At 47.1% G+C, this 25,409-nt stretch overlaps 2 pseudogenes; both read right to left on the bottom strand.

Annotated features, from left to right (window-relative positions):
• Nucleotides 1–300: 300 nt before the first annotated feature.
• LOC144168793 (uncharacterized) lies at nucleotides 301–4,537 on the bottom strand (annotated as a pseudogene).
• Nucleotides 4,538–21,764: 17,227 nt separating this feature from the next.
• Nucleotides 21,765–25,035, bottom strand: LOC144168790 (uncharacterized; annotated as a pseudogene).
• Nucleotides 25,036–25,409: the final 374 nt, after the last annotated feature.

Genomic DNA, 25,409 nt, shown 5'->3' with positions numbered 1-25,409 from the left:
TTTAATTTGCACACACTTTTTGCTTACGCAAACTAACATTTTTAAAAATTTTATAGAACATTGATTATACACATTTCTCACATATAATAAACCATGTTTTCCCATTCAGACATTAAATATGCTCTGGATGTCAAAAAAATACAAATTTACATCTTAAAGCACAAGCCCCATGTATGGTGCACTTGACGTGCCGGTCTTTAACATGCGCACCCGTACGGAACATGAAATTACATTTTGCCGTTGTTGTGTGATGCTCCAGCAATTTCCTCACGGCTACTGTATGGCTGCTCCGTAGCCTTAATACCTGGAGCTTGCAAGTTTGAAAGAACACCACACATGGTAATAATGTGCGATTCTTGTGCTACTGAATCTGGAGAGGTTCTCGGACAAAATTTTGTAAATTTTCATCCGTTGAATGCACCACTGAACACGGATTCTAGCGCTTGCAAAATTGTATGTGGTGAACTCTTCCTCACGCGTGCACATCTGGTTTGGCCGTGCAATGACAGGAATTTGGAATTCTTCTGATTTGAGGAAATCCCTTATCTGTGAGTACAAGGTATGCACGATTTAACAAATGCAGAATGACGCAGTCTATGGTTATGAAAGGACCGGTCGTGCGACCCCCGTACAGTCTCGACAAGAAGCTGATGATGCCATTTGGCGTAATTCCAACCATAAACTTTGCCCAGTAGCATCCTTTGTAATATGAGTACATTAAAACCTTTGCACGTGTATTGTTTGGCACTGCACAAGGTACCTTTGTGCAATTAATAATTACCCTGCAGGCAATGAAATGCGGCTTGAAGCACCTCGGGATCATCTGTTTGACTTGACTGTGGCGGCCAATAAATGAAACGCTGCAACTTCTCATTGAGCACCAAAATGAAATGATTAGAGTAGGTTCTGCGTAAGCTGCAAAGGACAGCGAGGGTACTGTATGAAAGATATAATTTCAATCTCATTAAAAGGAAACTTTGATGCACTAACCACCTCCTCCAGCTGTTAGCCTGCATGGACTGTACAACAATACTTTCGAGCTTGGTAAAGACAGCTGGTGACATGCCTTCAAGGGAGATGAGGGCATCCGGACCTTTTTCACTGAATCGGGCTGCAATGGTGTAGCCTTGGAAGCCTGCTGTGTTTTTAGCCTGCTTTGCATTAATGCCGTCAGATTCAGTCTTTCTTTTCAAACGAAGGGCCGCATAAAATGTCCTTTGTTTTTTTTTTTCAGTATTAGTAGGACAGCCTTGAAGAAATCACCCCCACCCACCGTAAACTGGTTTGTACGCACTTGTATGACAAGAAATGAAAAAAAGGAGTGGGGTTTTGGTGTAAAGAGTAATCAAAATATCAGCATTGGTGCATGCAAGTTTTTGTGTGGAAAAGTAATGAGTCGTGTAGCATGAAAAGCTATTTTTGTGTCTCAGCATCCCCATTCCACACTGAGCAGAAAAAAAATGTGAAGGACAGAAACTTGCGAGGCCCAAAAACATGGCTGTCTCTGTTGCAAGCTGTGGAGACAAAGTAACAAAACATCATCACCATCATCATTACCAGCCTATGTACGCCCACTGCAAGCCAAAGGCTTCTCCCATTAATCTATAATTACCCCGGTCCTGTGCTAACTGCGACCAATTTATCCCCGCAAACTTCTTGATCTCATCTGCCCATCTAACTTTCTGCCACCCCCTGCAACGCTTTCCTTCTCTAGGAATCCTCTGTTACCCTTAATGACCAAGGGTTATCTTGCCTTTTCGCATTACGTGCCCTGCCCACGTCCATTTCTTCTTAATTTCTGCTAATATGTCCTTAAGACGCGTTTTGTTCCCTGACCCACTCAGCTCTCTTCTTGTCCCTTAGTGTTACGCCTATCATCTTCCGTTCCATTGCGCGCTGAGTCGTTCTCAATTTAAGTTGAACCCTCTTAGTGAGCCCCAAGATTATGCCTCGTAGGTGAGTACCGCCAGAGTCCTTCAATGCTTTTCTGGTCACGAAACTCCGCCCGAAGGTTGACATAGGGACAAAATCTCTCGCTAGCGGGCGCCACCCGTCGTAGGGGGGCCACAAGCCGCCGCCAGTGCTGGGCTTGTATGCGCACTGCTGCCGACGTTTCGACGCGATTATGTGCGCGGCTGTTCTTCCTTTTACCTTTTCTTAAACGTCTCTGAACGCATCAATGCCACCAGGTAAAAAAGTCGAAACGGGATCCAGTGTCGACGACGAATGAGAGCTGTTTACTTTGGAACGCACGCGTAGTTTACTTGGGAGGGCGGGCCCACCTTATAAGCAGCAGCGCATTTAAAGTGTTCTCACACCGCGCGATAACGCATTGTGTTAATAATTGCCTAATAGCCCAATTACATGCATACTTACGATGCCTCGAAGCGGTACTTGCGAGCTATAGCTCTCAAGCGTTTAAAGACGATGCTCATGCTCCCGATGCGAGCAGCTACTGCTAGATCTGCTCGACAACGTGTTTATATTTGCGCCTGGCCAAAGGGCGATTATGTTTATGCGGTAGGTGAGCTTTCTATTCTGGTAGTGCCGCAAATAGGGGGAGGAAGGTGAACGGAATGAAACACGACTGGGTAGTACATGAGCAATCACATTGGTTTATATCCGGCTCGCCTCTCGCGCGCTGCTACCCAAGTATTCAAATGAAGTGAATGGTCGAGCCAGAAGTTTTATTCCAGACCTTTCAATTGAGTTTACACCCAAATGCGCAGTTGTTTTCGACACACGTTTGTTAGCGCCGATCGCTTTTTTGACGCGGGGACTTTCGATTCTGAGCGCTTTCGCGACCGCTCTAAACACGAGTTTCACGTGCCTAACATTTGATTCATCACTTTTTTCCACGCAGTTTACACGGGACACCCGCCGTTTGACATTTCCTGGTGTTTACTGTTTAGAGCATTATTAATTACCAGCCGACAACCCATGATTTCTTCGGGAAGGAAAGTACAGCAGCCTAATCTGGAAGTTCCTTTTGATGCCAGTGCTATCTGCTCGGCCGCCTTTGCCTCTACCAGAGTCTGCCACTACCTAGGCACCACATCATACATTTGTTTTTATTTTTTGGATGCTGGGGGGGAAGGGCGGTTATGATCAATAAATATTAAATTAAATGCAATAAATCTTAAATTTGCGGCTAATGATACGCCGCTTAGTACTCAGGTGTGTACTTATGAATGGGAGATTCACATCAGGTGCATGTAATGAGGAGAAAGTTGGAAAACATGATTTATTTACACAAATACACGAACAACACTTTGGAGAAGAAAAGCACTAGAAACTATTACAGCTATTTCCAGTAATGTTACACAATCTGTTACTCTACTGTACAATGTGTATTTCATTTCATTAACAGCTGCACTCTGCCCTAGCTTACTGCCTTGTAAGGAGGGATGGGACCCAGTCAAGCCGATATAGCATCAGATTTCTGTCCCCTCTCCTGCACTTTTTGCTATGTAAGAAATGCAAAATAAACTGAACTTGAGGTGCAGGCGCCCTGAGCGCCTGCACCTCAAGAAACGAACACACTGCCTGTTCCGTTTGGCAGGCCTGATCTGCGTGCCCGCTATCGCTGGCTGCTGCATCTGTACATCAATATGAAAAGTACAAAAATATTACAGTCTAATGTATACAAGATATACATTACTATTTACAAATGGGCAGGCGTCCTCACACATACACAGCCATTAAGACTGTGGCTTCCGCCCACCGCTTGCAGGGCATGAACCGCGCACAGTTGCCCGTGAGGCTTTGTTTTTCTCTCCCGTGAAGAAATGTAATCTACATCTCAAAAAAAGGTGTACAACCTCAGCTGTTGTGCCTAAAAAGTGCAACACACAACGTACACTTGCTGACGCTGTGCGGCTGTCGAGCAAAATTCCCTCAACAATCCTCACGTACACGTCACCGCAAGCAATTTTTTGCACCGTGTACGTCTCTACATGCTCTTCAACAATTTTCAGGAGAGCAAGAAGACGGCTGCTAGGTACTTTTAAATAGCCCCTCGATTTTGTTTGGATCAAGGCAGATAGCTGGCGTGTTGTGCTCAACATCGTTTCAACGCAGCCTAAGCAATCCAAAGTAGAAAACTTCTTGGCCACATATCCGCCGAGGTATTCCAAAAGTCTTTGGTCGACAGGGGGCCAATGTCCTCCACGCAGTCTGTTGTTGGCTCCAGCAGGACATCGTCCAGCAGAACAGCAAGTGTGTCCACCTGAAATGTGCACAACTTCTTTAATTTTCAAAGTGATAGAAAGGAAACTTCAGGACACATACAGGACACAAACTGCAAAATACCTGAGTCGTAAAGGGCTTTTCCTTGTCAAAAAGACCTTGCAGAGTGAGAAGCAGTTGTGGCCCGCTTCCGTCAACTGAAGCTCGCTTAGGTGGCCGCACGAGGTAGTTCACCGAAAGCATCCGGTATATGAATAAAAACTGCTGAACAGTTGGTTGGCCCCCGTCTCCTGCAACATGCCTGGCTATCCCAAAGAAGCGCTGGACAGGGAAAAAGAAAGATATCTGTACCAACACACAGTGCCAAAAAGTACCTGAATTACCTCTGAAGGGTCTTGGCCGAGATTTCCAACTAGGACGTAACGGAAGCCAGACTTAAAGGCGATCAATCAGGGCCACCGTGCTGTGCAGCGTTATCCTCAATGCACCACAAGTTGGTTTGCTAAGGAAGCACACCTGCCTCTGCTTTGGCAGGCTCTCTATGTATGTGCAGCAATCCTCCAGCCACTTTATGTTCGCCTTCAATGTCTGCAATGCAAGAAATATTAACCTTGAGTACACTAAAAGAAAACCATATTTGGATGTGATTTACTCGCTCACCGCGATGCAGAGCAGTGAGCAGAGCAGAGCCATGCCTGACTCCCTAATGTGCACACTCTTTCTTACGCTCATTTCATCGAACATCAGGACACCTGTAAAAAAAGTACATCTCTTTAGACAGGCAGCACATATGAGATGTGAAGTCATAGAATGCAGTAGTAAGTTTGTGTATTGTTCCAAACCTCGACGCTCTCTCTCAGGAAGTACTTGCAGCTTGTCTTTGAGAACGGTGAATAGACTGCTGTAAAAACCAAAGTCAGCCTTGAGGCTCCTCAGGTACGTGTAGAGGGTGCGAAGGTTGGGCAAGGGAAGGTACTCATTCTCGTGAAGGAATGTATAGACCGCTGTCGACTTAATCTTCAGCAGCAGGCAGTCATAAATCCATGTTTTTTTGTACCTAAAGAGAGTGCAGGCTCCTTGTGCATTTAGGTAAACCGAGGCTGGTGAGTGAACGGTGCAAGTGCATAACCACAGCAAGCAGAAAAAAGAAGATGCACGACATGCATCACACCACCTTTCCTCATACCGCAATACACAACCAACGCGTTTAAAAATGCCTTGTCATTTTCAATATTAACATGCACCCTACTCCAGTACGAGAGAAACAGACAGCTTGCAATATGCGATCATGCAAAGCGGGCAATGTAGGATTACTCATACATGCAATGATAGCGTGCACTGCTCTTAAAAAATATGCACAAGACAGTGGCACGAAAAATATGTGCAATTATATTCATAGCGTCTTGGCACTTATCTACGGGTGAAGATTACCTTGCAGCTTTCGGAGATTTCGCGTTTGCCTTCATGATGCACTGATCGAAAATAAGCTTCTCGCGGGTGGATAGCTTGTCCAGGTTTTGCACGAGTCTTGCATTTTTGTTGGCCAGGACTCTCATCTTCGCAAGCTGCTTCTGACACCGTTCGAGCCGTTGCCTCGTACTAGAAAGCTGCGCCCTGAGCGCCTGCACCTCAAGAAACGAACACACTGCCTGTTCCGTTTGGCAGGCCTGATCTGCGTGTCCGCTATCGCTGGCTGCTGCATCTGTAAAACAATTCAATAACACTGTTCAGAAGCACCTCAATGCCACCAGCCGCTATAACACAGGGTCATGCGACTGAGGGAACAAAGTAACGCCGCGACCAAACCGGCGCAAGAGCTTACCGTCACTGGCTTCTCCGGCCGAGTCGGTGTTCGCATTTTGGCATTCCACTGCTGCGCATTCAGGTGACAATTCGCGCCACCTCTGAATCGCTGGCCGGGAACGCGGTTTCGGCTTTGTCAGGTAGGCCGGGAGCCCGTCAAAAATCCTTGGAACGGCATCCGTCCGAAGCCTCGGTCTCTCTCGTTGAAGCGACACGACCACCCCGTTCACGATGTGCTCGTCGGTTCTTGAAACGTCGCTAGCATCAAAATGCTTTTCGCAAACCCGAACGTTCTTACTTTCGAAGTTGAAACCGCCAGTTTCCAACCGCGGTATAGCCCTCTTCCATTTCTCTCGAAGTTCGGCGCTACTTGGGAAACAGAAGAGTGACGCCTTTTCCTTGTTGCTTCGGTATCCGGAGCTGCAGCCCGTCACACAACACGTCTTAGGCATTGTTCATTCGAATTTTCATGCCGTCCACCTTGAAAGCGGTGCACTTGCACTTGAAGTTCGCGTGACGCTGACGCTGGTGGAAGGAATACCGCGAGCTGTCACCACACAACGCCTTCGGGCTGCCGCCGCTGCCAGTGCGTTCCGCCGGGCGCAGCGGGGCGATGGCCCCCGTAAGACAGCTTGCGCCGCGCAGCGGCCGTTCTTGGCACCATATCAAGCTCTCCCATAGAGTGACGGAGAAGTTTCGTGACCAGAATGGTATTAAGGGACTCTGGTACCGCTAACATGCAGGTAACAAAACATAACCAGGAAAACGCAGCAGTTAGAAAACCTTCGAAAATGACGAAATCAGTCTTGTTTTGACTTGCAACCACGTATTTCTGCAATTTTAGCTTTCGAACCTTAAAAAACTCGAAAATGTAAGCTTGTCACTTCTTCCGATCACTGGAAAACACCACGCATTGCAGTTACGCGTGGGCGATTGATCCATTAACCTTCCGATTAATCGATCAATGCTTTAGTCACGATTATTTTTTTGATCGCTTGAAATCTCGTGAGCGAAATGACACAAGGCTGTCTTCGTTAAATTGTGCCCAAGCATGTTGAAGATCATATTCGTGTTGAAATACCTGCATTACTTCGCAACAGAAAACGTTCCGAGTATGCTAAAAGATAATAGTCATTAAAACCGCGAGATAATATTCAAGACAGATGGGAAGATGGCTACTCTAAATACAAATATACTGTACAAAAAACGGTGAGCGGGCACTCCCTCTGTTTTACCCTTATATGAATCAAGCGCGGTGTAAGTAATCCACGATTAATCCAAGTCCCCTGCAGTTAAGACGCACGCCCGCCAATGTTCCTGATTCTAGAATTAGCGCGAGTGACGAATGCGGTGATAAGCTTCCCGCCCGCATCAACGCCTTGAGGATGATCTGCCTAGCTCATCTTGGATGTGTGTGATGTGGTAGCCCGCCTTGGCCCTATTTTTTATTTGTTCTGTTTCTGCTCTACCATTTGGTTTCCTTTCTAATACACCTACTCGCACTGGATAATATGCAGGTGAGCGCCCTTCCGAGCTCAATAACATTCCTATTGCACTTCTTTTCCCTTTCTCTTCCCTTTAAACCTTCACAAAAAGCTGTGAATACACCTAGGAGCATACTTACAATACAAGAAGTTATGTAATTATTATAAATATTGTTTTTATCGTTTTCTTCCCCAACTAACGCAACTGATTAATCGATTAGTTAACCTATTAAAGCTTAACGATTAATCGGATTAAAATTTCGGCGCACATTCACGATCACCAGTGTAGCCTCGGTGCGTTAAACTTCAAAATCATTTTCTGCCACGAATACAAAAATAAATGGAATCCTAGCCATATACATCTTCGCTCTAAAAACACAGCCATAGATGAAGCAGTCATTAAAATGGTGTCCAGAGAGCGTTGGCGAATCGAACGCCACTGCGTTGCGCCTGCGTGCATGTATCTAGGAGCGCAGGCCCTACCAGTAATTGCTAGTCACATCAAGATGTCGTTCTAACAAAAGTAAAATGAGCAGTGAGTGGGTTCTACTCTTTCACACCAAAGTAGACGGCTGTGCGCGACCTAACATCGTAAGGAAGAAATGGAGAGAGAGAGAGAGGAATTTTATTGAAATGAAAAAAAAAAACAGAAAGGTCGGCCTGATCGTAGTGTATCTGGCCAGCTATTCTCTGTGTGGCATCAAAAACAGCACTAAAAATGCTTGACCCAGTGCTCCACTTGGGCCTGCGCCTTGCGTGTGGTGCGTTCCGCACTAGCCCGGCCCAGAGTCTGTACGTTGAAAGTAACAAATGGTGCCTGGAGCATCAACGAATGTACATATATTTAGTATATGCTTTTAAGGTCGCATCATTCAATAACCATCCTTTTAAACCTGCCCTCAATGATACATCTACAACCCAGCTATTCTCAAATCGTCCATCTGTTCCTTTGCCCTACTCTCTGAGAGTGAGAGAGGAAGCTTCAGGTATTTCCGTTCGGTTTTTAAAAGATGTCTGTACATCATCATTTTCTGACGTTATACCACCATGGCAACTGCAGCCTGTTTGTTGTGATGTTTCTTTTATGAAAATAGATAAAAACAGGGTTCCGAGAGCTGCGATTCTGCAGCATTTCTTGTCGCTTCAGGATAAATATAAATGTGCCGAATTCTATAGCGATGCCTCGAAATCTTCAACTACAGTGTCGTGCGCCGCTCATGGTCCCAACTTTAATGCTTGCAGAACCATGAGTGTACACACCACTACCTTCTCTGCAGAAGCATATGGCATTTTACTCATCGTTCAGCACATTCTTAAAAAACAAATTCCTAAGTCCGTCATCTTCACATTGTGCGTGCATTGTCTTCACACAGACGCAGGAAAAACCACATTGTCAATCTTGTCTTTAATTTCATAATGTCTATATATTCAAATAATTTTCAACTAATCCTGTGCTAGGTTCCAGGCCATGCTGGAATCGCGGGGAATGAGACCGCGGATCAATGGCTGCCGCTGCTGCCTTTGCAAACACAGGGGACATAACAATACCCTACACTGACCTCGAGCCACACATCCGACAACACCTTCGCAAAACATGGCAAGCCGACTGGAATACACAGACAGACAAGTTACACATAATAAAGCCAAACTTAGGACAATACACGAGTGACTCACCCAACAGATTCATCGAAGTTGCCCTAGCTAGATTACGGATAGGCCACACACACGCGATACACTCCCATCTGCTCACTGGATCTCCAAGACCCCTGTGTAGCAGGTGTGGGGAGGGCATATCCGTACTTCACATCCTCATTACATGCAAAGCACTCCACACAACAAGACGCAAGCACTTCCCTCAACTCTACAGACAACACATTCCACTACACCCAGAACTCTTTCTAGCGGATGATCCCGTGATTCCTGTGCAACGCACTTGTTTCTCAGTGACATCAAGTTTTTACATCTCATTTCCTAAAGCCTTATTTCATGCCATGCACCATCACAACCTGGCCTTTTACACCAGCCAACCTCACTGTCTTTTATTGATTTTACTTTTGTTCTTGCTTACTGATTTTAGTGTTTACGTTCTCACCTCTAATATTTAACCACTGTTTTGGCGCTCTTTGCCCCAGTTGGCCTTGCGCCACTAACATCCAAGCATCATCATCATTCTGTGTGTGGGAAGGGAAAGGGGAGGAAAGAGCGTAGATAGAGGACGAGAGAGATGAAGATGGCGGAGAAATGAATAAATGGCTATGTACAGAAGATGCCTGTACTTATACTGGGCATGTGTTGAAGTTTAGCCGGACGAGCCTCAACTACAATATCGATGAGAGGCCGCTGCTGCGCAGAAATGTCTGTCCAGCTTAAACATTACGTATTAAATAACCTTTCGCGGCGGCCAGGCACTGACAGCAAAACATAAACGTATTAGCTAAGCGTAGTGCGCGCCAATATGTACATGGATATTTACAAGTGGTTCTACGCGTCTAGGACAGGCGTCACACAGGAAGGGCGCCAGAGAGACAGCTGACACAGCGCGTTTATTCCAAGCAGCAGCCCAACACTTCAGCACCAGAAATTATGATGTGGATGGGTATGGGAAACAGACAAGGTACGACGTGATGATGATAATGGTCGTAAGAAGCAGACGCAGGGCAAGGTGAATTGGGTACAAAAGTAACAGGCACCTTCCATGGGTCCTTGAAGCGACTCAACCAACCAAATTTGCTTGGCCCAACCATGGGCCGTCAGGCGTTGGCCAACCTGGCCGACGTTGTCCCGGGCATAGAGTTTCTCAGAAACTCTATGGTCCCGGGGTCGGCAAAATAGGTTGGGCCAACCACGGGGATTGACATTGGCCTCCGGCAGGCCAACCTATGGCCACGAACGTTGGGCCTACCTCATTGGCCAACCTAGCCAACCTCGGGCCACAGCAGTGCCGCAATTGTTCCGATGGCGGATGGCCGTCGGTTCTTTGTTGGCACCACCATGACAGTTCTTTTTCCTTACTACCTATACGTTGGGCCTACCTCATTGGCCAACCTAGCCAACCTCGGGCCACAGCAGGGCCGCAATTGTTCCGATGGCGGATGGCCGTCGGTTCTTTGTTGGCACCGCCATGGCAGTTCTTTTAAGTGCAATGCACTTCTTAAGCGACCCTGAACCTGCGTCCACCGGCGATGTCCGCGCACGTGGAGATGGGCGCGCGCAGCCTGCCGCTGACATGGCAGATACCCACGTGGGGGATTGGCCAGGAATCTCCTCGTCTTCCTTGGCAACGGGGAGAGATGGGCGCGCGCTGCCTGGCCGCTGACATGGCACATACCCACGTGGGGATTGGCCAAGAATCGGGCGTGAGAAGGGCTAATGCACCTGCTTGAAGGAGTACTGACACGAAATTTCAAAGTTGAGATCCGCTCTAGCAATCAAGTACAACGACAACACAAATAGGTGTCTGTGAATAAATGCATCTTTCTTTCTTTGTAGTTGTGTGTGTGTGTGTGATCTCTCTTTCGCGAACATTACCGAACCGCGCAAATTCAACTCGTGCATTCGCACTTTGACATTCTTCCCAATTTTTTTTCCTATACGTTGGGCCTACCTCATTGGCCAACCTAGCCAAACTCGGGTCACAGCAGGGCCGCAATTGTTTCGATGGCGGATGGTCGTCGGTTCTTTATTGGCACCACCATGGCAGTTCTTTTTCCTATACCACCTATACTTTTTACTATACTACCGATAATTTTTTTACAAAGCGAGGCCAGACTGGTAGCTTGTGAATGCAACCATGGAGTGGCCCCAAGGGGAATGAATGGGCCCCCGCCCGCTGTGCTGGCACTTTACGAAGGCGTACCCCATCTCTCTTCTTCTTGCACCTTTTTTTGTACGCGCCTTTGGTTGCGGCCTCCAACCCGGTAGTAAGGATTGTTTCCCCGAAGTCCGGTGTCGATCAGGAACCCAATCACCCGGGCTCCGGTTGATTTGGCAGGAGGCTGGCAGGGTGATGGTGTTGAAGTTCTTGGAGATGGCGGTCGAATTGACGAACTCGAGGCGTTGAAGTTGATTAAGTGAAACGGAAGTTTATGTACAGCTATTTACAGTATGAAAACTGGGTACATGAGTAATAAAAAGAAAAACTTCAGCTAGACGCTAGCTCCGAGTGCGCACAAATCACTCGAGCTCCTCAACTTCGTCTAACTCCCCTACTCTCGGAGCGTACACAAACCGCTTGAGAAACCACGGCCGAGACTCGGTCTCGCCGCAAGATCCGTCTAGTTGCCCGGTGCGGCGCTGCACCCTAAAGCCCTGACGCGATCTTAACCTCGACTAGGGGGCTCACAAATCCCAACCTAGCGTTAACGGTCGAGACTCCTTGTCTCGCCGGGAACTGCCAGCTCAGCGCTCAGACAAGAACGATTTCCAACGGCCAAGTTCGGCCTTTTAAAACCTCGAGATCACCCTCTCTCGGGAACGCCCCTGTAGCGTTCGTGCACGCGTATGGGAGTGCCCGAATTCACGTAGACAGCTGTCACTGAGCACGTCACGGAATATTCAATGAGGCGCCGCTATCTCAGGTCAACGGACCGCCCGCGGGCCAGAAAACGCGTACGACCCGGAGGGATGAGCGCGAAAGACGCGACTGTGCGTCATGCTGACCGGGACGTGTTAGCAATAGAGACTCGTGCGGCGCTTGTCCGGACGCCGGTAATCCCACCACCTCCGCGCTTCAAGTAGACATTCCTGGAATCCGGCGCCGCAGTCTGCCTTCTCAATGGGGGATCATCCTTGTGGCATACGGTGGGCCAGACAATCCGTCTCCCGCGCACGTCATGACCAATTGGCGTCGACTGCAGCGCAGTGTCGGCAGTGCTACGTCGCTAGACAGAGCGGCGGGTTCTCACGTGCAGCCCGGGCGCCTGGCCGCTAATCTCATAAGTGGTCCTTACACCGGTCTTGAGCCCCAATGAGCCATCGTTTTATTACACAGTCGGTCGCATGGTGTGAAACCTCATGGTGGTTGGCCCTCAAGCAACCTGCAAATTCAAGACATTTCACAGCAAATATTTTTCTTTACTGTGTGACGGGCAAAAACTATTCTGTGCACCCCAACTTTTGCAAGAAGTTAGACATAATAGGAAACTAGCTTCCTCCACAAAAAATATCGATATTTGGGCAAGTTGGTACTCGCAATTGATCATCTCCAGATGCAGCGCAGAAAATATGATCACAAGGAAAAAGAAAAAAAAAACAAAGGAAAAAGAAAAAAAAAATTTGGCTTTACAAAGACTGAAGGTCAACAGCAATTATTCTGTCTGTCAACTCCAACTTAAATAAAGCCATCTGAATGAAGCAACAGTCACCCTTACAATTTCCTTGAAGCCAAGCATGGATAACGGCAATGTGTCAAGGCAATGCTTAGCTAATATGCCTGTTCCTGTGCTGCAAGCTTTACGATACTGCTGGCGAACATGCATTACTTACGACTGCTATACAGGTGCAACAACTCATAGCTACCATCATCCCTTACTGGCCTTAAAAGTTTTGTAGTTTGTTTAGACACACAACAGTAGTTTGGCTGAACATTAAAATGTCTTTTTCGCGGTTTACAGGTTGCTTTACATTCATAATTAGTTGGACAAGCCTATAGTTCACCAAAAAGCAGGTACATGATGACATTATCACTGCACAAAATAATAAATATATACTTGCTTAAAATAAACTCAAGGATGTGCCTAAGCTCTTCAAAGGCAAGCTTTGTGCCCTTCGACCCCTTCCAACTAAACTGCAGTGCCACAGCTTTTGTTATCAGCTTGCGGAAAAGGGTTCTTGTTCAGTCTTGAACATCTGTACCTCCATATCCTGAATAGTAGTGGACCTGCAGAACGTAGAATGCATTCACACTGTAACAGCTAATGCTGGAAACACAAAAATCAGCAAGACTTATTAAGAAGTTCAGATCCTAGGTATCAAAGCTACACACAGCTTATGAGGTTAAGCTCCAGTGGAAGGCTACAAATTTTTTAGTCGACATGGAAAACAGATAGACAGCTGCAAGCAAATTTTGTTAGCTTGAGACGAAAAATGTATGAAACATGGTAGTTAGCACGTGGGGATAGTAAAAGCGGAGCTTACAAGCTTCTCCATTTTGCCCTCCGATATATGCCCAAAAACTTGTTCTGGTGTTGTGCTGGGTTCCAGGCCATGCTGGAATTGCTGGCAATGAGGTTGCGGATCAGAAGGCCGCAGTTGCTGCACTCAGGAACACAGTAGATATAACCATACTACCACAGAGTGACCTTAAGCCACAAATTCGACAATACCTTCGTAGAAATGGCAAGCACAGTGGAATGAACAGACAGATAACAAACTACACGTAATAAAGCCACACTTGGGACGATACACAACTGACTCACACAACAGACATACGGAAGTTGCCTGGGTAGGCTGCGGATAGGGCACACCCATGCAACGCACTCGTATCTGCTGACGGGATCTTCGAGACCCCAGTGCAGCAGATGCGGAGAGGCCATCCGTAGTGCACATACTAATCACATGCAAGGCACTTCACACAACACGACACAAACACTTCAGAGAACTCTAGAGACAACATATTCCCCTACATCCATCGTTTTTTCTAGGTGACGATGCCATTGTTTCAGTGAAACGTGTTTGAGTATTTGTCAGAAGTCAAGTTGTTATACCTCATTTCCTATAATGCGTAATGAAATCTGGCCCTATACACCAGCCATGCCCATTGTCGTTTTGTGATTTTACTTTTGTTTTTGCTGACTTTACTTAGTGGTTAAGGTTTCACCCTCATATATGACTATCGTTTTGGCGCTCTTTGCCCCAGTTGGCCTTGCGCCATAAACATCCAACCATCATTTTGCCCTCCGAAGACAAGTACTCGTCCAGTACAAACAATTTCTCAGGCGTGGCCACTGGCAATGCAGGGCAGTCTTCTGGCAGCCTTATCACCCCCGTCTCTTTAGCCGAAGTCACAGCTGACCTAATACTTCTGAGCTCTGATAAAATAAGCATTTGATTGTCAAACATTTTTTCTTCCAAACCTGGAGAAAGGGGCGAGAACAATGTAAGCATGTACATAGAACAGGGACAGAAAACATTCCGAAGCTTGCAATCTGCAGTTAACAAAACGTCCTGGGTGCAGGAGCCCCCCTAACTTAAGTGGAGAAGCACAAACTATCATGTCCCCGCACGGGGCACCTTGAGTATTCATGGTGACGGTGTTGGCGACACCGCGGACCCCGAGCCCCAACATAAACTGTAACCTACCGTGGTGATGTGTTAAAAGGTGAAGGGTAGCAGCTTCAAACGGTGGCCGTCGGAGCCCAGGTCAAGCTCCGGCGGATGGGCTCCCTGTCTGTTTACCAGGCAGGGAGCTCCGGGACCTCTCAGGATATCAGGGTAAGGTTTGAGAAGAAAGTACCCCCGTCCCCTGCTTCTTTTACATGCCATATGGTAAATCGTAAATCCCCCCCCAAACATGATCGGCCCCTGAAAAAAGGCCGCACCGAAGGTTCATTTCCGCCACTCCCAACCCACAGTCTTCCAAAGCCCGATAACTACCCCCGTTTTTTGGAGTTGGAATCCAGTGACCAAGAAAAGCGTCTTTTTCATCACAGTCCGTGTTCCTAATATCGAAATTTCTGGAGGGCATCATTGGTGACAAATATAAGGCCAAAAAACAAAGAACTGGAGAAATCCTGGTTGAAGTACACAACCAATAGCATGCAAAGATCCTCCTTGAACAAACTCGCATAGCCAATCTTGAAATCAGGGTGACACCCCACCGGAGCCTGAACAGTACTCAAGGTGTCATCTGTGAAGTAGACCTGATGAATGAGACAGATGCTGACCTGCTGGAGGGCATGAGAAATCAGGGCGTGACAGCTGTGAGGCGCATAACTATGAGGAGGGATGACAAAGTAGTTTCGACCAAGCACATTATCCTTACTTTTGACCGGTCCACACTCCCAGAGTACGTCAATGCAGGTTTTGTACATTGTAATGTCCGGCCCTACATTCCAAACCCGCGCCGCTGCTTTAAGTGCCAGCGGTTCGGGCACGGAACCAACTCCTGCCGTGGTCGTCTGACCTGCGCAAAATGCGCCCAGCATGATCATCCATCTGATAATTGTCCATCGTCAACCCTTACCTGCGCCAACTGCCAGGGACCCCATGCCGCCTACTCTCGAACGTGCGAGAAGTTTAAGCAGGAGAAGGCGATTATTAATGTGAAGGTAACTGAGAACATCACCTTCCCAGAGGCGCGAAAGAGGTTCGCCTCTTTCCCCCTGGGGAGGTACGCCGACGCGGCTCGCCGGGGGGCGGAGCGGCGTCTGGTTTCGGCGGGGACTCAGTACCGCGAGTCGGACTTGGTCCCGCCCCCGCCCCCCCCCCCCCCCCCCCCAGTGTTGCCCCAGGCAGCCCAACCAGCCTCTGCACCGCTCGCTCACCCAGCCGCGGCTGTGGTGGCAACAACATCTGTTGGGGATGCCGCTGCATCCACTGCTTCCTCTCCACCGGCCCAAAGCACATGCAAGGGCACGGAGATGGAGACGGAGGCAGTCGCAGGGACCCCCTCCCCCACCTCACTGCCTTTGCCGTCTGTCGTGCTCCCCACGCCTTCGGCACTGGCAGCGCAGGCAAAGAACACCCGAAAGGGTACCACGCCAAGGGGGCCCAGTCCGCTGGGCACCCCCTTGCCTTCAGATGACGACATGGACGTCGAGCCCTTCCGGCTTTCATCGCAGCGGAAGGAACGGGCTGCGACGTCCAGGTCAGTAGAGAAGGTCAGAAAACCCCTCCCAAGAGTCCAAGCCCCGAAAGACCCTACATAAAGAGTCACACTCCAGTAGCTTTGAACACATAATAATGGGAAGAGAAAACATAGTTCAATGGAACTGCAGAGGCCTTCTGAATAATCTTGATGACGTGCATGAGATTCTGCATGCCAATCAGCCAAGCATAATGTGTGTCCAGGAAACACATCTGAATTCCAAACACACAAATTTCTTGAATAGTTACCTGGTATACAGGAAAGACAGGGATCGCTGCACACACTCTTCTGGCGGTGTTGCCATAATCGCCCGCAAATCCTTAGCATGCCACCCTGTCACCTTGAACACCGTCCTTGAGGCTGTAGCCGTTCGCTCAATAATATTTAATAGGTTGATAACGGTATGCTCCATATACATTCCTCCTGATGTTGCACTTACGAGCTCCGACTTCGAGGCGCTGGTTGACCAGCTGCCCGAACCATACATCCTTACAGGCGACCTTAATGCTCACAACTCTCTTTGGGGCTCTTCCAGAACGGATGCCCGAGGTCGCCTGATAGAAAAATTCCTTACGTCTTCTGGAGCATGCCTTTTTAACAATAAACAGCCTACATACCATAACATAGGTCACAACACATACTCATGTCTTGACTTGGCTATTGGCTCCGCAGTTCTCTTTCCTCTTGTCGAGTGGGGAGTGGGAACTGACCCATATGGCAGTGACCACTTCCCCACCTCACTCACATACATAGGTAAAGGCCCAAGCAGTCCATCTTCCCGTAATAGGTTCAATGAAGCACGAGCTAACTGGAATACATTTACAGAGACATCCAAACCACACACGCGACATATTCCACCACACCCGTCATACTTCTTAGGAGATGAAGCCATGTTTTCAATCAAACGCGTTTTCGAGTTTCTTACCGACGTAAAATTTTTACATCTCATTTCTTATCATGCATGTTGACAACCTGGCCCTTTACACCAGTCATCTTCATTATGTTGTGTTTTACTTTGTTTATTTTTACTGAAATGTTCTACTTTTACTTCCATGCCACTTTCATGTAATCACTATTGTTCGGCGCTCTTTGCCCTTAGTCGGCCTTGCGCCATTAAACTCCAAACATCATCATGCACTTCGCCACCACAATCGCGCCCTAAACAACGTGGTCCACAGTGCTCGAAGGCGGCTTTTGTGCTCCGAATTTCTATCGTAATTATATCGTTATAATAACGAACTGACTCTCAACTCGAACAATGATGACATGATTACGGTGTTGAAGGCATGACATACTCGCTAACTAACGTAATAAATGGTATACCTGCATATAATACAAGACTCGAAACCGAAGAATTCCAAGTAGCTCTTTATTGCTTTTCAACCCTTCCAGGCCCAAAGAACAAATCCTATTCTACTCGGGATGGCGTTCTATGATTTGAAGAAAATTACTTTTACTCTCTTGTCCTGGACTGACGACCCGGCCCACTAACCAGATCGATTTAATTGTTAAACAAAGTTTTCCCCTCCTCCGCTTACTCCTCCGCCTCTTGAGCGCAGTTTTCCTATAACGCATATCCGAATATCGGGAAGATATGGCTGTGCAAAATGTTCCGAAATATCCCTCTAGGTCTTAACATATATGTGTTACTATAAATTTAACGAAGACGTGACTCGTTTTGCTCAACAAACCTCCATACTGGTTAGATGCCTGGTATAGAATCAGCACGCGCGTATATACAGACTGGGTTATTTGGAACTCAACCAACAGTTTTTTCAGTCTATAGTGCATGTCGGCAAACTTTCATGCCTTGACAACGTAAAGTGATGTGACAAAACGCGTTCGAGCGTTCGGCAAGGTCGCAAAAACTGTTTTACCTTACATATGGTTACCGGAATCGTGATGCCTTCTGCCAAAGCAGACAGCCCTGAAGGCCTAGAATTTGTTTGGGTCTTCCATTTTCGCTCTTGTCGGTTATTAGCAGCTGACTGTTCCTTTTGTTCGAATGCTTACATGAGAAGCTGACGCCTAGCTCCGACTCTTCGCGCTCCGCACAGGACCGGCTTCGCAAGGAATGGGGTGGCGCCGGCAATGTTTCTCCGGGAGCGGTATCCAAAACTATACTTTAATTGACACCATGAGCTAGTGCATGCGATTTTAAGCCTATTATTATGATAAAAAGTTACCCACACGCCAATTCTGGTGCGGACAAGCATCAGACGTTGACCGAGCGCAAAGAAACAGCAGGGAGAGCGACCCTGAATGAAGCAGACGACAAATGCGAGAATCCCTAAGCTGACGTCACGGTGGCGCGCTTCGCAGCGCCGCCTGTGTTCGCGCTCACCGCCAATAGGCCGACGCGCGGCTGCACCATTTTCGCCACATCTGGGGCACAGTAAAAGTGTTTGATACAAAGGCGAACAGGAAAACAAACACCCACAAACGCCGCACAACGCCCTGAAACCTTTGCACTTTCGCGGAAGCCTAGAAAACTCCGGTCAGGGTGTCGCTTTCTCATTAGCGACGTGCCGCCCCGTTTGTGGGGTCATAAAACGCCGCGGGGAGTCTCTCGGTGGCCGCGCGTTCGTCCAGCCCTGTGCGCACTGTAGAGTGTTCGATTCACAAGTCGCCATTGCTTGCGACCATTGTGCTCTTTTAGAGACACCTGGCCGTATTTGGGACCACGCGTTTAGGACCCCTGTTCTAGAGGCTTCATCGAGCTGTCAACAATACTGGAACGAGGTCGAGGAAGTAAGAAATTTCACGCCCCTCCACACATACGACGACCCCAACAATGGTACCCCCCGAGTGCCCTCACACCAGCCAGCATCTTGGCAGGCAGACGTCTGACCACACTGCCACTGCACGAAGAAATGTTCTTGGAAAACCTCGCGACTTCGTTTTGAGGGCTGTTGCCGAAACGAAAACAGTAGCTACATCTGATTCTGAATGTTGGGTGCAAGGAATACTTGGGCGAGCTTCGTTCGGCCTACGCCTCAAAGCAAAAGAAGGGAGGGGTTTCTGGGATCGGCGACGTGATTGCTGTGGAAGGCTGGGATAGTGAGAGCAGTGTTTCCCGATCGAGACAGCGAAATCCGCCTTTTTGAGGACAGGGGGAGGAGCCGGAGGGGGAAACAGTAAAGCGTTCATTTCAGTTCCTATTCCCTTTGGAAATATCTTGTCTCATTCCGGGGATGGGGATGGGTGGGGGTTGGGGGCCCACAGGCGCCAACTCCGACGGCCCCCAACCAACTCGGGGGCCAACTCCCAGGGCCCACAGACAAACGTCGCTCCGGCAATGGCTCAAATTGGTCTCCGTCTCCAACCACAAGCACGAAATAAAGTTATTGAAGCGCATTTTTGGAGTATCTTTCAAAAACACCTCGACAACCTATGTACTCCCACGTCCGTTTTGCCATTCCTCCAAGGGCCTTTCGTCGATCCGCCACCTTCGCCCCCTTTTTCCCATTCTCACTCACTACGCGGGGCGGACAAGCGACGGCATTGTAGGCGAAAATAAAGTTGACATTGAAAGATTGTTTCGGTTGTGTTGTCATCCAACACGGTATGGTATAAGTTCGGCCTCTCTGATTCCAATTTTGAAAAACAACTAATTCTGTGCCACAATGATGTTTGCAAATAAATTCTTACAGCGAGAGTGAAGCAACAAAAAAATAAAGTTCCTTGTGATGGATAGCAAAACTTCCGTAATAAAAAAATGAGGCGTACACAACGATTCATGGTTTGGGCATGAGAGTGCATCATTGTAGGTTCCCCTGGTGTGGGCTTTACTACGTGTAATTTTTACTACCTGCAAAAAATTAAATAAGCCAAATCTTCTCAGTAACGAAAAAGTAACTACGTTACATTTTTGCACTAACTGTAACTAGTTACTTTTGGAAAATTCGTCACTGTAATTTTAACAGTTACTTTTTTGGGTAAGGGAACTGTAACTGTAACACTGTTACTTTTTTTCGGTAACGTGCCCATGACTGGGACTAGTACACGAGAAAGAAATCGCTGCAGGTAAGACTATAGGTCAGTTCAAAAGCTTCCGGGTCTTGCTTCTAAGCCTAAACAAGTATAAAAAACACAGGGGAAAGGGGAACTTACCCTTTTCAAACGCCTACTACTGATATCTTGCAATTTGTTGTCTCTGTCGTCACACTGCAGTCTCTTGGGATGAGAATGGTTTTCGGCATCTGAGTCAGAGTCAGAGTCCCAGTGTGCTGTCACCACACACTTTGAGCGGGACTTTTTGGCTGGCGGGTGCGTGCTTGTTTTGAGAAAGTTATGCACCAAGGGTCTGTATTACTTTTTAAAGACTAAAAATATTTCTTTAGTCTGGAAAGCAGTACCCGTATCCAATGCTTGCTGTGTACACTGTAGTTTTCCAAATTGGGCGTATGTAGACAGAAAATGCCAATTAGCTAGACGTTAGTATGGTCTTGTGAAGTCACTATGACCTAGCCTTTTCCGTGAGCAATACATTGCAGTCACCAGGAAGTCTTTCAATCCCTCAGAACTCATGGTTGGTTAAAGTGGCACATAATTAAAGCGCATTGCACGGGAAAAGAACACTTTGAACACATGCATCACACCTCAGCATAGTGTGCTTGGCGATATTGCCACAAGTAAAAGATTGGGGGTTTTACTAACAAAACTGGAGCTGGGCTATGAGGCGTGCCACAGTTCATGAGTACGCTCGAAGGATTCGAACTATTAATGAAGCAATGCTCACTTTGAGGAAGACGTCCATTTCCCGTGATCCCTATAAGTTCGTTATCGCTGTCATCAAATGTTATTTTTCTCCTCTGGTGTCGAGAACGCTTCTCTGTGTCAGAGTATTTGGAGTCCAAATGTGACGTCACTAAGGCATGTGGCAGGCACTACTTGGCTCTCTCATATGTACCTGTTTGGAGAAATGGTGATGCATCACGTAATGTGAAAGGCTGTGGACCTACAAGAACATATTAGCCTGCATGCAGTGCTAAAACTAAAATAAAATATGCGAGACAAAATTTTTGTGGAGACTAATTGAAGTAAGGCCAGTATAATATTGGTTAAGCCAAAACTTAAGCTAATCACCATATTCAGAACGCAAAACATTACTTATGCCATAAGGCGGCCGGTATTAAGAGCCAAGAAAAGACCGGAATAAGAAAAGGACACTCACTTTATAGGTCACCAGGAGGTCGATATTAATCCAAAGCAACCCGCCGCGGTGGCTCACTGGCTAAGGCGTTCTGCTGCTGAGCACGAGGTCGCGGGTTCGATTCCCAGCCGCGGCGGCCGCTTTTCTGATGGAGGCGAAAAGCAAAAACGCCCGTGTGTACGAGATTTCGGCGCACGTTGAAGATCCCCAGGTGGTCAAAATTAACCCAGAGCCCTCCACTACGGCGCCCCTCATCGCCTGCGTTGCGTAGGCGCGTTAAGCTCTCCAATCAATCAATGTTATTCGAAAGCACTCCACTACGGTGCACCTGATAGCAAGCATACCTTTTGCTTGTATAACTTCAAAAATGGCAAATTGCTTCAATACATAACATTCCCTGTAAGGACGTGCTAAGCAAACGACAAACGCAAAAATTCACCGCATGTTGCATTAACCTAAAACTGTTATTATAAACGAGTAAAAGTTCAGGACTCTAAAAATAACAAATCAAGCAAAAATACTTGCTCTTTGTGGCGAGTACCTTAGAGCGATACATTTGCCAGTCCTCCCCTGCTGGCACACAGCCCCGAACCATGCTGTCCACTTCGGACTTCGAGGTCTTTGAGGGCCAATAGCAGAATTGTCCATCTAGCCATGATGTGGGGACGATATACGTGCTTCCCTCCTCGACAAGTTCCACAATATGAAAGCTGGAGAAAAAACCGAGATGATATTTTTTCAGGGAAAGTAAATGATGCTAGTGCCTTATCCGCAAGAAAAAATTGCAAACACACATAGCAGGTTCACGAGCTTGCTCAGTTATGCAGTGCTTTCCCAAAGCCAATCACCAAATAATATATCTCGTGCTTCTCAGTTTGCCTACTACTTTAGCAGTTCATATATAGCAAACGTCCCTAGGACACATGCCTAAACAATATTTTTAGAAACAAACAAGCTCATCAAAAACTTGAACGGGCAAGTTTACCAGCAAGGCGTCACGCCAAGAAAAATCGCAACTGCTCAGTTCCTATATGTACCACAAGAGCAACTCGACCAGTTCATTATATATGTACAAAGCCATTGCCTCCGTAAATAAGCATCGCCAAATTGACCCTACCATCATTAGTGAAAAACATTTATTTGTAGTGCAACTTTTTTTACAAACGACAATATGAACCAGTCAAAAACACTGAACTGCACATGGTTGTCTGCGCAAACACTTTTACAGCTCATCTTGAAACTTACAAAGAGCTTTTCTTCAAGGCTTTTTTTCATTAGCAGTATGTGCTTTACGAATAGAGCAGATAATTAGCACACTACTGTAGCCTCATTCATGCTAATAAGCCATGTTAAAACAAAGCCATTGTTAACAAAGTTGTTCCACCTGGTGAAGTTATACTGCCACTCTGTACCCACTGCTGCCCCCAGATATTTTTAGCCAGTGCAACTTACTGGAACTTTCATATTCTGTAGTGCTGACACAAGCTACTAAGGCACATCTTGATCTGGCATGCATTGCCCTTTCTAACACTGAAAGCAAAATTCGAAATGAACAGCCTCTCATCACTTCACACCCGCAAAACAAGCTTACTGCTTTATTGCATACATTCATTGCACTACACTAAATGTAAAATCTCATTGCAACAAATAGGTAATACTTGTAAAAAGTAACATATAAGATAAAATGGTACGTTCAATGCCCAGTACTTACGAAGCATAACAGAAAAAATGAGAACATGACTACCAACAGTCATGACTTGCACTCAAAAATGACTGACACTCAAAGAAGATGGAACAAAGGAAAGAAAACAAACTTTGGTTTGAAAGGCAGAAGCTGTCCTTTGCAGACAATGTGAGAAAAAGAAAATGTGTCAAGAATGCAACGCCGTGTTGACACTTTGAATACCGAAAGCCCAGCAGACTGGCAAGGGTTAGCATGAAAGCTTCCCTCATTTCGGCACAATTTCCCAACAATGAGAATGTTTGTGCCACACAGGAGGAAGTTAGACACAATTAGAATTCTATTGTCAGTGTGAAAAGCAGGCAATTGCCAGGTGCTTTAGTGGTAATTGCACTTCTTTTCCACACTGCTCTGCGATACTGCTGCCACTTAGGATGGAAAGGGTAGCACCACTGGAGTGACTGGAGGAAGGGACAACACCAAATTCTACCCTGAATCTGGGCTACAGGTGACAGCGGGGCAGGACTGCTGCTCAATTATCCGACAATAAATTTGTTGCAAAGGCCTATTGCCAGACCTCACAAATGTCTTCAACTCCTTCAAATAGTTCTCAAATGGAAAACAGCTGAACGAATCGAGACAGCCAAACCTGCAGCAGTCATCGGTTAAATGAATGAGACAGTGCACATTATAGACTAATGACTGCTCACCATAGATTGATTTGCACTGCTGCACAAAAGTCCAAACAAATGGTGAGCGTATGGGTAGAAACTTTCCATCGAGGGGCATGACAGAATAACAATTGCAACATGTAGGTGCAAGAAGTGCCTGTACTTTCCCAGTGGCAAGACCTTCCTCAAAGCAACTGGGCCTGAATACAAGACAAAGTGTCTGAATTCGGTGGCTTTCCACCTCTCATACAGATGGAGAGCACGTGGCTTCCGAGCAAAGTCTCTAGGTATGTGGCTTCTAAATGTAGCCAAGTGCCAAGATGCCTGCATAATCAAAAAGTAGGCTAGAAGAGTTTTCAGTGGCCCCTTACACCAGTACCCGATCAACTTTCGCACAACTCCAAGACAAACTAAGTGCATCTAGTCCAAAGGGAACGAGGTTACCATTGGAATGCCTACTCGAGTTAACGGTGAAATTCCCTTGTGGTGCTTTTTCTCATCCTGGTTGGCAAAGAATTGGTCAGTGCGGAGACGAGCATGAAGGTTTGGAAATGTCATCCTACCAAGGTACTTTCTTTTGTTGCAGCATTTGTCGCACCCATAGTAGTCAGAAAACCATTTGGCTGCTTTTACGTACGCTTTTGCAGGAGCATCACACAGAAAAGCCCTAAGTGTAACCTGACAATCCGCACCTTTGTAGCACAGTCCACAAGAAAGTACTTCTGCGAGCTCCTGGACAAATTTGTCAAGGTACTCTTGCAGACAAGGCGGTTTTGATGTGTCACAAAATATATCAACAGGAAACACCATATCAAAGTGCTTGTTGGAAGGATGGTGAGCTTGGGCAAGAATAGGCCAAACTTGCAAATTTCTACTATTGAACAACGGCAAGCCATCACTGTTGAACGAAACTTCCATAGTTTGCACATTTAGGCGATGCCATTCATCCAATGCACGCAAAGGCCCAGCGTGAAGACCAAAATGCACATATTGGCCATCGCTCATTTGAACCGTTGGTACATCACGGGACGTAGAAAGTAAAGTTCGGTGGTCTTTGGGGACATCTGGAAAGTGAGGGTTTAGGATTTGAAGCAGCGAATCAACTGCCGTCCCTCTCACATTGTTTTTGAGTGACCAAGTTTTCAAGCGACTCCGCATGCCTTCGGTATCATGGACTTTCAATGCCAAGCGTCCAGGAAGTTCAGTGGCTCCTGCTGAATACGGCCCAAAACACTCATCTTGAACACATGCCACCCCGCACGGGGCACCTTGAGCAATCTTGGTGACGGTACTGGCGATACCGCGGACCCCGAGCCCCCAAACATACGCTGGATCCAACCGTGGCAATGTGTTTATAGGTGAAGGGTTAGAAACCACGAACGGTGGCCGTCGGAGCCCAGGTCAAGCTCCGGCGGATGGGCTCCCTGTCTGTTTACCAGACAGGGAGCTCCGGGACCTCCTCAGCTATCAGGGTAAGGTTGTGGAAGAAAGTACCCCCGTCCCCTGCTTCTATACTATGATATATGGCATTTTCTAAACCCCCCCCCAGACGTGATCGGCCCCCGAAAAGGGGCCGCACCGAAGTTTCATTCCCACCTCTGTCAGCAACTGTCTCTTCAAC

This window comes from Haemaphysalis longicornis, unplaced genomic scaffold (genome assembly GCF_048455015.1).
Source record: "Haemaphysalis longicornis isolate Haplotype H1 unplaced genomic scaffold, Haemaphysalis longicornis Haplotype H1 scaffold_2, whole genome shotgun sequence".
Lineage (NCBI taxonomy): Eukaryota > Metazoa > Arthropoda > Arachnida > Ixodida > Ixodidae > Haemaphysalis > Haemaphysalis longicornis.
Note: the sequence above shows the minus strand (reverse complement) of the source record. Positions and strands in the feature narration are given on the sequence as shown.